This window comes from Cryptotermes secundus, unplaced genomic scaffold (genome assembly GCF_002891405.2).
Source record: "Cryptotermes secundus unplaced genomic scaffold, Csec_1.0 scaffold1021, whole genome shotgun sequence".
NCBI lineage: Eukaryota > Metazoa > Arthropoda > Insecta > Blattodea > Kalotermitidae > Cryptotermes > Cryptotermes secundus.
Genome location: NW_019720728.1, coordinates 246,543 through 262,801, shown reverse-complemented (window position 1 = coordinate 262,801; position 16,259 = coordinate 246,543). Strand labels below are relative to the sequence as shown.

The 16,259-nt window shown below is 43.4% G+C and overlaps 2 protein-coding genes across 3 annotated transcripts in view; one reads left to right on the top strand and one right to left on the bottom strand.

Moving 5' to 3' along the window:
• LOC111872877 overlaps nt 1-15,005 on the bottom strand; it is a 74,143-nt gene extending 59,138 nt beyond the window's left edge. Inside the window, exon 1 of one of the 2 annotated variants that reach the window (XM_033754909.1) lies at nt 14,794-15,005. The gene's annotated coding sequence lies outside the window, so the exon portion shown is untranslated. The remainder of the gene's footprint in view (nt 1-14,793) is intronic. The other variant, XM_023867128.2, reaches the window with a different exon arrangement.
• LOC111872857 (thiamin pyrophosphokinase 1) overlaps nt 1-16,259 on the top strand; it is a 99,636-nt gene that overhangs the window by 67,969 nt on the left and 15,408 nt on the right. The window lies entirely within an intron of this gene.

Genomic DNA, 16,259 nt, shown 5'->3' with positions numbered 1-16,259 from the left:
ACAAGCCGGAAGGTGGCGGGTTCAATTCCTGATGAGGTCATGGGATTTTTCAATTGACCTAATCCTTCTAGCCACAATATGGCCCTGGGGTCGACTCAGCCTCTAACGGAAATAAGTACCAGGCATCTTCCTGATCTCACCGCCATCTGTGAGCCCATTGTCTAGAAAATGTGGGGTCCTCGACGTCTCACACACCTATGGGCCTCCAGGGATAGCTTTATGTATAAAACATTTACATTCCTTATTAATCAATATTATAGTTTCATTTATTGGAATTTCATTGCATTAAATTTTGTTTCCCGTATGGTGTGCTTATTTGTATTTTGTTAACATAAAATCCTATCAAGATGTTGTTTCGTTTTCTGTAAAAAAAAAGTAAAGGTATCCCTGTAACAGGCCGGGAGGCCCGTAGAATTGTGAGAAGTTGTGGTTCCCACATTTTCTAGACAATGGGCTCACAGATGGCGGTGAGGGCAGCTTTACGCGCCGGCCGCCCTTTACCCCAAAGATTATTCCTGGTACTGATTTCTGTTAGAGGATGAGTCCACCCCAGCGTCATAACGGCTGAAAGGTTTAGGTAAATTGAAAAAATCCACTTCATCGGGATTCAGTCCCGCGACCTTCCGGCTTGTAGCACAATGCCTCAACCAACTACGCTAGTATTTTTATAATTTATAAACTCATAAGAAGGGTACTACATTCTGAGATATAAACCCGTGCAAAAGGTAAAAGTAAAGTTGTCCCTATGCTTAACTAATTAAGCACTACGCCATGAAGGCGTATGGGGGAGTGGCTTTATAGATCAACATTTTCTTGATCTCGGCACTAGCTGGAGGTGAGTGGTCAGCTTCACGCCCCGGCCGCTTTACCCCCCGGGAAGAGTCCCCGGTACCCATTGAATAGGAGGTTGGGTGGGCCCCAGAGCCAGTCTGGACGACGTGGAGAACAAAAAATTCTTGACTATCGGGACTCGAACTCCGACCCCTCGGCCGTCGGCCGTCCAGCCCGTAGCCAGTCGCTATAGCGACTACGCTATCCCATCTCTATAAACCCGTATATGCCGTTGGAAGTCAACCGGCGTTTCGGAAGAAAATATCGCCGCCATCTTCAGGGTCGAATAAACCGAGCAAGGTACCAGCTTCAAAGCAGATAGTAAGCAGAGCATGTCGGCCATGAGGATGGGGGTTATATGTTCCAAGAATATAGTAGTCTTCACAACCACCGCTGTGAGAACCTCAAATTCTCACAGAAGATAATTCAAACATTTCCTTCAGATAATGAAAAAGATCGTGCTCGAATAAAAGACGTGGCTGAACATGCATAGCCATCCTGTAATATTTCCTTGATACGAGGCTAAGATTATCTGTTTATCCTTACGATGTAAAAAATTTCACACTTTCGTGGAACTCCACTATAGTGTAGGGCTTTCATTTGTTTAACATACTCCAGCAGAAATTTGTTTACTGGACTGTAATGTATTTTGTGTGCTTTATTGGCTATATCGTAAGTAACTTCCTGTGTTCATGTCGTCTGCCACAAAACAAAGGAACTGGGGTAAGGAACCCCATGACTCCGTACCGCCAAACTAATAAGAGGCGGTGACACGGTCTGCCTAAAAGCCTCAAATAATTTTTCCTGTGTAGAAAAGAACTTCTCGAAAGATGCGCGGTCAAACATATCAAGTTAGACCATGCTGCTCGTCTAATCATTGCCTATCTATACAGAAGGAAGTTGCACCAATTCGAAGAGAAAGAAAAACCTTATTCACAGCAAAGAAATCAATAGCGAAGAAGCTGTGCTGTATTTCAGGTTCTCACAGCAGTGGTAATGAAGCGTACTGTCTTCTGCCATATAACGCCGTGTAACAAAGGTAAAGCTATCCCTGTAACAGGCCGTGTAGGCCCATAGGGTTGTGAGACGTCGAGGCTCCCACATTTTCTAGACAGTCGGCTCACAGATCGTGGTGAGGTTAAGTAAAGCTATCCCTGTAACAAGCCGTGGAGGCCCATTGGGTTGTCAGACGTCGAGACTCCCACATTTTCTAGATCTCCGTCTCACAGATGGCGGTGAGGTTAAGTAAAGCTATCTCTGAGACGTCGAGGCTCCCACATTTTCTAGATCTCCGTCTCACAGATGGCGGTGAGGTTAAGTAAAGCTATCATTGTAACAGGACGTGAGGGCCCATAGGGTTATGAGATGTCGAGGGTCCCACACTTTCTAGACAATCGGTTCACAGATGGCGGTGAGGCTGTCAGCCATACGAGCTGGCCGCCCTTTCAGGAAGATTCCTTTTACTCATTTCTGTTAAAGGCTGAGTCCACCTCAGGGCCATAGCGCGTCTGGAAGGATTAGGTCAATTACAGAATCCATTGACATCGGGAATCGAACCCGCTACCCTCAAACTTGTAGCATAGTGCCTCAACCAACTACTCTACCGCATGGAACTCCTACACAGGCACAAATGTATCCGAAATGAAGGCAGTTTGTAGTCTGATCAGTACAGCGCCAGCTTGTACACTGAGAATGTCTCAGCAGAAGCTAAAACATGTAACGGTTAAGTGGTGGTTACATTAGCGTGGTGCCACGGCGAATTCTGAGGCGTGACCACGCTTCGGAGTGGCGTATTCGCACGCCTTTCCTACACGCTTGTAAGCCATTTTGCAATGTAAACACTGGAATGTTTGAAACGTATTACACGCCTGGGGTCGAGTTTCCACGTGATCATTTCAGTCACTGTACAAGATGGAATGGGTGGCGGTGCTGTTACTGAAGTAATAAAAATTGAGCTGTTGCTTGCTGAAAAAAAAAATTGGAAAGTGCTGAAGAAAACGTAGGTGGTGGGTTAGAAACTGGATTGCTAAGAGAGAAGCGATTAGTCCATGAAGAACACTAGCGGATGATCTTGTATCTAACAACCCAGATGATTATAAACACATATTGCGAATCACACCAGAAAATTGTAATTACTTACTTGAGAAAGTTTATCCATACATAGCGAAACAGGATACTACGTGTCGACTCGCTGTGTCACTGAAAGTGAAGTTGGAACTTACACTACGCTACTTGGCCGCTGGAGATGGATTCAAAAGCCTAGAGTTTTTGTTCCGAATGCCAAAAACCAAAATATGCTAATTTCACCCAGAGACTTTAAAAGCCATCAAGTTAGCTTTGGATGAACATTTACAGGTATGTAAAAAATAATTACATAATTTTCCAACGTACAATAATAATGTATCTTGGTTAATGTGAAATTGCTTGTAAGGTGAGTCAATATGAACTTCCATTAAAATTTATCACCATTCATAGTAATAGAGAATTGAGAGATTAGCAAACATACAAAATCATTTGATTTTTGAAAAATAAGGGATTTGTACCTTAAATGTTTGCTCATCTCAGACGTGTCACTAGGAGAATTCAATTACCACGACTCTTCACCGCCAGGGATTGACTTACTGACAATGAGGGAAACTGAAAATTCCAAAATCATACCTACTTAAAAATTCTTTATTTCAAACGAAACAATAATACAAGGATAAGAAAAGAGTTCGATAAAACCACAGCGGAAGCTTAAGAACCGAAACTAAAAATACATACATAGAATAACCACTAGGGAAAATTCATAATTTTAATGGTCGAAATGTTACGCCTCAGATCGGTCACAATGTTCAGGAGTGCTCTGTCGACTGTTTCCCGACACACATGAATCAACTGGTGATATCGGGTTTGAAAAATTTGGTATTGTTCTCCGATAACTTAAGCGACAGTTTATTCACATCCTTTTAACTCTTTCCCCGACATTTCGGCAACGTTCCCGCACGGGGTGCACCACAGACCTGACTCCCACGCCTGTAAATACGCCGGGTTCCCGCGAAAAAACCAAACGCGGTTTGGTTATTTGTCACGCCTGGCTGTGAGAAGCGTGGCGACTGGCAGGCGTGCGTTCACGCCTGCGCATTCGCGGCTGTTTTGTTTACACGAGCCGTGACCACGGCCGAACTACTTTCACGCCTGTTATTAGACGTGGCACTACGCAAATGTGAAGACCGCATTAGTCTGTTGTGCAGTCAGAGAGCTTTCATATATCAGATGCTTTGTGAGAGCATCGTATAAACAAGTGTTTCTGAAATGTATACGTCGCCTCGTGTCAGTATGTGCTCATTTCGGAATTATGCGTGCAGAAACCTTCGCTGCTACGTCTCTCCCAACTAATTCCCTTTGTTCCAACGGCGGTAGTCCTCTTGCCCACTCCACAGCTCACTTCTGTATTCAGACATCTTGGAGAAATGTGTTTTCTGCGTTCTCAGGATTGAAGCTGAAGCTCTCTACATTAGGGTTTAGATTTTTCTCACCCTCTCCGGAAAAACGCCAATTAACATATGTAATGACCGTTACCTTTCGTGCTCCTTCCAAGTACTTACCGTAAAGCCGATCACAGTGACCGCGCGGTCTAAGGAATGGACTGTCTTCGCTCGCTTGAACGCTGAGATCGTGGGTTCGAATCCCACTTATGGCGTGGATGTCTGTGTAGTACATTTATTCCGTGTTTATGGTGTTCTGTATGTAGGTAGCGGCCTTACGACTGGCTGATCCCTCGTCCAAGGGGTCCTGCCTACTGTGTATAGAATTAAGAACCTAAAGTTTTGTAGAGTCATAGACAGGTAGACAGACAGACATATAGATAGATAGATAGATAGATAGATAGATAGATAGATAGATAGATAGATAGATAGATAGATAGATAGATAGATAGATAGATAGATAGATAGATAGATGAGTTCCAGAGATATTGCACAGAGACCAGGACAAACTGTCTGAACAAAATGGACGGTGCGTGTGTTGGTGGTAAGACTGTAGAGGCACGGCACTCACTGTGTTGTTTGCCTACATCTTTCGCTTGCCATGCAAATCAATCATCAGGTAACTAAAGCAAACAGCTCTCATGTCTGTTCTGTAATTAGATAACGTGTTGCAGTAGCAGGAGACATCACCAGGCACAAGTAACGCGTGTATGTGCATAACCAGTGTTCTTCATCACACTTTTTGATGCTTTCTTGAACACGTTTAATTTTCTTTGAACCAGAACAGCTGCGCCATGGGCAGGAGAGATGGTAGTACAGGGCTGCGCGGCGGGGGCTTTAGCCCCGCATTCCATTTAGCTAAGTTACTAAGTCAATAAAGACGCTGCCAGTTGCTCAGCTAGTCAAGAATTCCCCAACGATTTATGGAACCTGAAGGTTCATTACCGTGTTCACAAAAGCCCTCCAATGATCCTTATCCTAAGCTATCCAATCAACAGCACGCCATCCTATCTCTCTGGGATATATATATTTTTTTTTAATTTCATCCTACCTACGTCTAGATCTAATGCTCTCTTTCCTTCTGGCTTTCCCACCAATATCCTCTATGCATTCCTCTTCTTTCTCTTCCGTGCTAAGTGCCCTACGAATCTCATCCTCATTCACTTGATCCTTCTAATTATACTTGGAGAAGAGTACAAGTTATGAAGCTCATCATTTTGCAGTTTTCTCCAACCTCATGTCACTTCATCCCTCTTCGGTCCAAATATTCTCCTCAACACCCTGTTCTCAAACACCCTCAGTCTATGTTCCACCCTTAATGTCAGAGACGAAGTTTCAAATCCATACAGAAACACAGGAAATATTATACTTTTGTATATTTTATTCTTTATGTTTTACACAGCAGACGAGAAGACAGAAAGTTTTGAACTGATTGTACTGAGGGTTGTGCGTGGGGCTAACAGCTCCTTGTCGCAAGAAACATCTTACATAACGTTACACAAGTCCTCGTTAGCACACATAGGCATTTAAAACAGCAACTTGCCAAACGTTTGTTCTTGCTATTTTTGTATATAAAAATGTAAAGCTATTCTGTAACAGGCCGTGGAGACCCATAGGGTTGTGGGACGTCGAGGCTCCCATATTTTCTAGACAATCTGCTCACAGATGGTGGTGAGGTTAAGTAAACCTATCCCTGTAACAGACCGTGAAGGCCCATAGGGTTGTGAGACGTCGAGGCTCCCATATTTTCTAGACAATCTGCTGACAGATGGTGGTGAGGTTAAGTAAAGCTATCCCTGTAACAGGCCGTGAAGGCCCATAGGGTTGTGAGACGTCGAGGCTCCCATATTTTCTAGTCAGTCGGCTCACAGATGGTGGTGAGGTTAAGTAAAGCTATCCCTATAACAGGTCGTGAAGGCCCATAAGGTTGTGAGACGCCGAGGCACCCATATTTTCTAGACAATCGGCTCACAGATGGCGGTGAGGTTAAGTAAAGCTATCCCTGTAACAGGCTATGGAGGCCCATAGGGTTGTGAGACGTCGAGGCTCCCACATTCTCTAGTGAGCCGCGTCACAGATGACGGTAAGGCTTTGAGCCTTACGCGCCGGGTGCCCTTTATCCCAGGGAGATTCCCGGTACTCATTTGTGTGAGAGGCCGAGTCGACCCCAGCGCCATAGTGCGGCTGGAAGTGTTAGGTCAATTGAAAAATCCAGTGACCTCATCGGGAATCGAACCTACGACCGTCCGGCTTGTAGTATAGTGCCTCAACGAACTACGTTACGGCGTGCACCAAGAAGATTGGATTTAACTGTTTTCATTCAATTTATTAGGATTGCCCTATTTTAAAGCGATTTTTTAATTTTAATTAAGGAGTACCGATAAGTATCCACATGCAGTACAATACAACAGTTTAGCGTAGCGATAGACATCTGATGATGACCGAAACATGTCGTACGTTTGGAATTAAAGTGACTATAACCGTTTGTTGCATTATTGCCACGAAATAACCCTAGCATCCGTTGCTATATTAACGGTACTGAAAGCGTTGTTAAGTAACCTACTTAGGAAAATATGCAGGGTGATTCAAAATTGTTTTCTGGGTTTAAGTTTTCTATAAACGGAAACTCACCTCCATCTATGAGCCATTTTTTTCTAGAAAATGTGGGAGCGTCGATATCTTAGAAGCTAATGGACCTTCACGGCTGTTTTCCCCAGGGATAGCTTTATTTAAGCTCACCGCCAACTGTGAGCCGATTTGTCTTAAAAAATATGGGAGCCTCGGCGTCTCACAACCCTATGGGCCTTCGCGGCCTGTTACAGGTATAGCTTTACTTAACCTCACCACCATCTGTGAGCGAATTGTCTAGAAAATGTGGGAGCCTCGACATATCACAACCCTATGGGCCTACACGGCCTGTTAACAGGGATCTTTTACCTCAAGTCCTGTTCTTATTGTTCTTAAGTTCTTACTGGGACCCATTATCGCAATCTTCGGCGGCGTTGATGTGTTCGTATTTCGTGTAATTCAAGTGTGTTGTTGTGACTATAAAAGTTTTGTTGCATTAGTGGCGTGAAATAATGAAATAATTGATGCATCAGGATGCTTAAATACAATATTATGAATGACTGGATGACTGATGTATCATGAATCAGGAACAGACGTGGACTAATTCATGTACTGTCTCAGTATTTCCCTGAAGAGACAGTGTAAACCCACAGAAATCCGGCCTGGCAGATGTAGCGACCAGTATTCGAAAGGAGCACTTCCGAAATACACATTTGAGAGTGGTTCGGATAGATCAATGGCGCCTTTATGGCACGTGTAGCTGATGACTGATGAGTCGCACAGTTCCCAAGCATCTCCTGCATCTTTTGCGCTGTTCTCAGCCGTGCATTTGGCACCCGAGGTAAAGCAGTGCGACCCTTCTGTCCCCAATATTTCCTTCCTCAAAATAGAAAGAGAAATAAAGCTTGAGACAGACTATTTCTGTCCCTGCTGCGCGCAGATTCTCTTATGCACCGCGATAAATACAATTCATCTACATAATATATGACGAAGCCTGAATAGCTCAGCCTGTATAGTGACCATACTATGCATTTCGGTTCCCAGCCTTCTATCCAATGGGTATCGTGGGCTCTTACCACTCACCTGCAGCAGCAGGGGCGTAAAGCTCACCACTCATTTGTATCTAATGCTAAGGTCAAGAATGGTGGAGCTATCTATACCTCCACTCCCCTAATCTATCTTCATGGCGTGGTGCTTAGCTAATTGAACACAGAATTTTACCGTTACGTTAACTGAAATGTATTAGTATAATACTAAATTGCACACAATTGTAACTTTTCACTTCATAATAGAAGAGGCTTTTTCTGTTTGCTATGGCGGAGCTGCTGTTCTTTGACAAAATGGCGGCGGGACACGCGTTGCTGACGGTTGATAATTACTGTTCTACATGATTTAATTGGGTTAAATACTTGTATACAGTGAAGCCGACGTTAATCCACACTACCACCAACAAATATCAGCCCCCCCCCCAAGAATTACAAAAATGTCTTAATTATTTTAATTCCTTTCAGTATAAATTAATTCTCGCCAAACGCGGTATTATGTGTTAATGGACATGTCTCTCACGCTGGTGAAAGGTATGCATTCCGCTTAAATTATTGATGACTACATTGAAAAAATATGATATTTCATATGCAGTTGCTTGTTTATATATAAATTTAACCAATAGATCTTTTAAATAAATAACTTAACTAAAAATATTTCTTTTAATTATGAAACCAAGCAATCCGAACAAACCAATACTTTAATTAGTTCCGGATCACCGGAATATTATACTCTATTTCAGTTAGAATTTTTCCAAAGGGAGATTATTTTTCTCGTTTAGTTGATATTGTTGTATCTTGAATCTTCTCACATAACAGCCAGTTTCGTACAATCACTGTCTTGAAGCCGTAATAATATTACGACATAGGCCTTGTAAAAACAACGCACCATAATACTGTCTGTTTTTTTCCCCTTCTTCTATTAAAGGCCCGTATCATAGCTGAGGCTGTCGAGCGGAACCTCAGGTACAGCCCCAAGTAATTATGTGAGATCCATGGTCGACGAAATGAGACTGGAGCAAGGTAGAGCTCGATTACTGTGTGATGGCACAGAACTTTGCGAAAGAGGGGAAGTGACGGGGAAATAAGACAGCGGAGTGAGTAAGCCCGTTACGAGCCACACCAAACCAACTGCCAGCAGCGAACTCAGCTGCCTAACCCTCATGTTCTCTGTAAGAGATTCTGCCCATATGCGCAAATTGTCTTCTGCGCATGTGCCATCACATTGTAATCTAGCCCCTGTCTCTCAGTTTATTCGGTTTTCCCTTTCTAATCAATATTCCGCCATTAATTCATACTTACGAAACCGAGTGAGATATTTCATTTCCTAAGAACCTGTGCCTAAGTATTAACCGATCCAGCCTGCATCCGAAACGACGTAAGCGAGCCAACACCCGTGTACCCCTGAGATACAAGACTCATGACCCTGAACTTAGCCGAGGCACTACACCGCGAGGAAGGCAGCGTGTGGGGCGGGTGTAATATATATTGTCATTTGATATATTTGTTATAGTGTCTTTGAGTTGGTACGTCCTACCCAAAAACCAAATTTCGGTCTTCAATACCTTTTCACTTTTCAGTGACCAAAAGTAGTTCTATAGCTTAATTGTAAATATGAATTTCTCGGAAGAAATGATTGCCTACTTTCCTTGGATACGACTCGGGCTTTTTATAAAACTACGCCTGCAATAGTTCTTTGTTGCCGCTGGAACGTCTTTACTCAGTTGTTACCTAGCAACGATATGGAGATATACGTGATATAAAGTCAAAAGTCAAAGTTACTTTACGACTGGCTGTTTACCGCCAATCAGTTCCACTTGGTGTCGGGCCCCTTAAGGCCCACGACCATGGGGATATACAGGATATACAGTTTTACTTCCACTTAGGGGGGGCATTCCTGAGGTAATTTGGAACATAAATTTTAATATACTAATGGTATCCAACTCATAATTAAAGAGGTACAGTAATTTGAAAACTAGCGAAAAATCTTTTTTTTCTTCGAATTTCAGTCAAAACAAATTGAAAATACAATACAAACACTTTTTGAATCGTTAATGTTTTAGGAAAGAAGCATTCTAAAACCAAATATTTTTTTCAATTTCTTAATTTTGCATTGTGCAACATTTTTCATCAATTTCGTGTTATAGAATTACATTATTTTCAGCATCCCATTCTGTAAACATACCAATGGTTGCATATCACACCGTTTATCAATCTGTTTCCTTTAAACTGTAGTGTTTTAGAAGACGACTGGATTTACATAAGATTTTCAAAAATGTCTCCCTGCACGTCGACACAATGCGTCGCACGCGTACGAACCGCGCTTGTAGCATTTCGCAGTTCCACACGTTTGTTCCTTATTGTCATCGCCGCGTCCAGAATACGTTCAAGCAATGCTTCACGTATTTGTACCATTACCTGGTACACAATGTCCTTCATTCAACCCCAAATGCAATAATCTAACGGCGTTTGATCTGGCGACCTCGGAGGTCAGGCGTTACGGCCTCCGTGACCAATCCACCGCTGTGGGTAATGCCGATCCAAGTGAGCTGCTACTGCGCGGGAGAAGTGAGGAGGCGCCCCATCATACTGAAAGTACATCCGGCGTCTTTTTGCCAGAGGAACGTCTTCAAGTAATTGTGGTAATTCTTCTAAGAAGTGGAGGTAAATCTCACCAGTTAGGCCAGGAAAAATGAATGGCCCGATTAGCTGATCATACAACCACACCAGACATTGACATTGAATCGGTGTTGAAAATTCGATTCTATCGTGGCACGGGGATTGTTGTCTGCCCAAACATGTAAGTTGTGACTGTTGTTGACCCTGTCCCGTGTAAACTGTGCCTCATCACAGAACATTATCAAGCGGTACAACTGCCGATTTCCATTTAACCAGTTGCAGAACTGCAGACGAAGAGCACGGTCTCCTGGTTGTAGGGGTTGTACTTGCTGTAAATGATAAGGGTGCAGCCCGTTCTCTTGAAGAGTTCTCCACGCCATGAACTGAGAAACACCGAACCGCCGAGCTAGACGTCTTGTACTGGCACACTCACTGCGCTCTACGGCATCGGGAATGTTTTCTTATTCGCACAGTTCATGTTGAGGACTTCGTTCGTATTGTATACGAACGCTGGGGAGAGAACCAGTTTGTCTTAATGTGTTGAATGTACTGCTAATGGATTTAGGATTCGGAATCCTGCAATTAGGATAACGCCGGTGATATTCGGCAGCAGCGGCTCTCGCATTTCCATCACATACACCCAAACACCATATCGGCGTATTCCTCAGTGGAAAATGTGTACGGCATCTTAACTTCACAAAGTCACCAACACAACGTCCTGTTTACGACTGGAACGCTGTGCCTACCTACGTGCAACATTCCAGCCGGTCTGCCTTACCTGCTGACACAGCTGACTGGAACGCAAGGTCGCCCAGGCGGGAAGCATAGCGCTGCATTCACAGTGATGCATTTCGAAAATCTATTGTTATTCCGTAACTATTGAAAATCGAACACAAGTTTATAAGGAAATTTGCAGGAAATGACCTCAGGAATATGTACCATAAGCCGGGGTAAAACTTCGTGAATCACCCTGTATAAACCTACATATTTTCCTTTGATAAGATACGGACCGTATATAAAATGATGCGTCCAACAATTCTTCTATTGTTACATGAGTGTTGGTTGCCGCGGGAACGTGTTTACCGAGCCGTTGCCTAGCAATGATAGGGAGAATGAACATGCAGACACAGACTTATGTGAGGGATTTATGGAGCACGCCATAGGGATGGGCTCAAGTTCCATGATATACGTACCAAATATCCTAAAGAACGATTCAGGCATTCAAGAGTTGATGTAAAGGACACAGAGACACACAGACAGTATGGAGATTGCATAAGCCTATATTAATTTTTAATAAGGAAGTCAGGCTTTAAAAAGGAGTGCTGTGCTGTGTTGTGTTGTGGGATTAAAGCCGTGTAGTCCGGTTTTGGTCCGGCGACATTTTGGAGGAACGCACTGCGTCCATCTTCAGGATCGAAAATTAAGCCAAGGAAGAGACCAGAAAGAAAAAGAAAAGAGGGTCTGCATGTCGTAATTTCAGTACATCCAATGGAGCAAGCCGACACTTCTCCCGCACACCACGCATGGAACTTTATTCTTTCCAAGGCATCTGCTTTATGTCATCTGAACTTGAGAATCCTAACCACCACATCCACCGTCTTATCTCCTCCCGGCTGTAACACACCATTTGCATCTCCCCCCACCCCCTCCGACTCCAAAACTTCGTATCGAATTAAGGAAATGTCTCTGAATGCGTGCAGATTCAAGGCCGGCTCGATAACACTAGCGCACCAAGCGGCAGCAGCGCGAATGTAGGGAGCGGCGTATGTTACAAATTTTTCTTTAAACATTAAAATTAATTTTTGTCGATCTTTTGCCCATGTACTTTGTCCAGAACATCTCTGAGGGTACGTCACATCCGGAGTAGCCAACCTTATGAATGAAACTGCTTTGAGTTCAACGAGGTTCCCGGTCCGCTTATTTTTTTATTCACATAAAAAAAACTTAGTGGCTTTAGTCCGGAAGCGAATTATACCGACCGAGCGACCGCCGCTTGTCGGCGGAGTTAGTGCCAACTTTAGCGGACAGAGGGTATCGCGTGGTCAGCGCAACGAATCCCCACGACCGTGAAATTTTAGGTTTTCTAGACTGGAGTCGCTACTTTTCCATTCAGGTAGCTGCTGAGTAATCCCCACGAGGCTGAATGGACTCCGTTCCAGACCCACTATTTCTCAGAAATTCTGGTAGCGCCGGGAATCGAACACGGGACCTCTATATCTATAGCCAGGAACTCTGAACTCTAGACTGCAGAGGCGGTCTATTTTTATTTCCATCGTAAGATGAAAATAGAATGTAGTAGCTTTCTAACAACACAAATGTTTTAGACACATAATATCTTGTACATTAATTAATAAGAATGCTGACCTAAGCGGTGACATTGGAAACTTGTGTTCGGGAGGTACTCGCTTCAAATCTTGAGTGGGACACCAGACATCTTGATCGAGATTCTCACTGTTTTATCAGCTCTTCCAGGCAATTGCCTGCATACGAATACTGCTTTCTTCTTGTTCTTCTTTCCTCTGACATGCAACATTTCGAAGCTTTATCTATCTATATGGCTCTACAGCCCGTTGTTGGACGTTAGCCGCTTTTCAGTTTCTTGATCGTTTACACAGTCGGTAGTACTCCTTGGACGGGGGATCAGCCCGTCGCAAGGCCTCTACCTGCACACACAGGATAGCACAAACACAGAATAAACTCACACAAACATCCATGCCTCAAGTGGGATTCGAGCCCACGACCCCAGTGTTTGAGCGGACTAAGACAGTTCATTCGGCTCGAAGCTGTATACCGTCATAAAATATCCCTCCCACGAAATACCATTAATTTATAAAAGTCTAAATATGTTATAAACAGTGTAAATAAATTGTTTTAAGAATTACTTCACAAATTAAGGGCGTTTTGCTTTGTCGATTGTGAGAAAGTTTTCGAAGGGTGCCTTGTTTTCGCCTGCCGGTGGAAGGGGGACAGTGTTTTGTCTTATTTCGCGGCATTTAGATTTGTCCGGTCCTGCTCACCTTATGCCCTTGAATATCTTACCTTACCTTAATTATACAAGACACCAAAGGCGACAGATACAGATGTTGTAGACCCTCTACAGATGATTCTTCTGTGATATACAGGGTGTTTCACGACTTTAGAGCATAACTGCAGGAGGTGATTTCCTAGGCCTTTGTGATCAAAAAAGTTCGTATAAACATGTGTCCGATTTTGGACGGTTACGGAGTTATAACCGTTTTAAACTTCGTGAAATTACCTTTAATATGAATTTATTGGTGCTTAAGCTGATTTTCGAAAATGCCACCGCCGGCCGCAACACAGGCTGCCGCTCGGTTGTGAACCGCGCGGGTACATACTAACCCACCACGCCTTAGGTACCTCTCAAGTGTCGAGATAACGAGAACGCTCTGTCTGTAGCTGGCTAAAAATAGCGACCCGTCAGATGGTAGACGCGGGTCACACGAGGAGGTGTACGGGAATGAAAAAACGGTCATAACTCCGTAACCGTCCAAAATCTGACATACGTTTATATGAACTTTTTTGATCACAGAGGCCTAGGAAATCACCTCCTGCATGTTATGTTGGCAACTCTCAAATACTGAAATATAATGTTAGAGTTGACAACATCATAGTAAACAATTTAAAAACTAGGTTATGTCTTGTTACCTAAGTTATGTTTACTGTTTACTAGGTTTACTATGACCTAAAGTCTGAAACACCCTGTATAGCAATCCTAGGTAGTCTGTAGGCCCTGCACAGAAGTTGTAGACCCTCTACAGCAGTGCTTCTCAACCGCAGGGCCGGGGCCAGTAGTGGACCCTGGCATCAATTATACCTGGCCGCTAGAGGCTCTTCTGGAATTTGTCATTTTCATTTTCTAAGCATTTTTCATGAATAAATATTTTATAGTTAGCTTAATTAATGAATTTTAACAAAACTGGAAAGGTATTTACGAGTAAATTTGTTGGGACTGGGCCCTCGTCTTATAAAGAAAGAACTTACTGGGCCGCGGTCTCATAAACGTCGAGAACCACTGCTCTACAGATCCTTCCTCCTTGATAGATAGCAATTCTAGATATTCCGTAGGCCCTATACAGATGTTGTAGCCCCTCTACAGATGCTTCTTCCGTGATAGATAGCGATCTAGAAAGTTAATTACCGCAGCAATTTAAAGTATTTAGTAGCATCGCTAAAGGTAGTGTTCTAAAGCGTCTCTTCATACCGTTGTATGCTTATGATTATTGTTGCATATCCTCAGTACTTACATGAAAGTGCAGTAAATACGTCGTACCGTCCCACACGCGAAATGAAATCTCGACACAGGCTCCAGACGCGAACTTGAAAGTCCACACGAGTTGGCTGTCGGTGAATGTGTCTTGCACGTTCACTGACTGTGAGCGACGCCGCGACGCTGGGAGCGCATGCGAACCACTCGTCGCCGCAAGGCTAAAAGGGAAGGGAGAGAGCAATTCGAACCCCATTATGTGACCACAGAGCCATGATGGCCATGATATTCATATACGAAGCCTGCTGGCGAATTAACCATTATTTGCAATACTTTGATTAGAAAAAGAAAAAAGAAAACTCATTTTGATAATGAATTTTCATTGTAAACTTTACTGAAAATTTAATGTCAGCTCTGTAGATATTGTGGCAAATGTTCCTCCCATTGATGTTCATAAGCATGAAGAAACGTAGCATGAAAGGCTAGTTAGTGATTTAAAGCGGCCGGTCACAGTAGCCGCGCGGTGTAAGGCCTGAACTGTCTTCGCTCGCTTGAAGTCTGGGACCGTCGGTTCGAATCCCACTCAAGGCATGGGTCTCTGTGTATGCATTTATTCTGTGTTTGGGTAAAGACCTTGAAACGGACTAATCAGTTGGCCAAGGAGACCTACGGTCTCTGAAAAATGATTAAGGAACTGAATAAGAGGCCAGGGCCCTGAATGGGCTGGAAGAACCATTGAAAAATCTTCACTTAATTGAAAGCGAGTTAACACAATTTAAAACAATCTCCAGTCAGTCCGAGTAGAGTCCGAGTTTAGAGTCAGTCGAGAGAGAGTCTGCAGGCAGAGTAAGCTGAGAGTTTCTGTAGCTGAGGCCGAGAACATTTGGGCAATACAGAGGAAATGGAACGTCCGCCTTTGGAAGCCGCCACTAGAAGACTGGTGAAGACCGTGACAGAGAACACTAGCCTGTGTGTGAGACAGAGATTTGTGAAGCGTAGTCACGAGCTGTTCAACAGCCCACAGTTCACGCAGAACATTAAAATATTAAAAACTCCACACGTATGAGGCTTTACAACCACAGAACTGGCACAAATCAAGGTCTCATACGTGTTGAGTTTTTATGTTTCGCCTTAGCTCTCGTAGACGGTTTGTGTTATGCTTGTATTGTATCGCCTGTCTTGTGTTGGTGCAGTTGTCCGGAGATAGGGACTAGCTCTATGGGTCAAATTGAATAGGGTTTAATTGAAGACGGAAGTAGAATCCAGACTCCGAAGCGTTGTGTTTTAAGTAAAAGAGGACGGCGTTTTAGATAAATACAGAACGACGGATAATATCCAGAAACGTAATATTTGTATTAATATACTATCGTCACAAACTTTTAGATTTTGTCGAAAATAAGGTTTGTCAGTTTTATACGTAGAATAGCAGTTTCCAGACGTTCTCGATTTTCATACTATTGTTATAAAACACACACACCTCAAACTAGCCTCTGCAAATACGTGCTG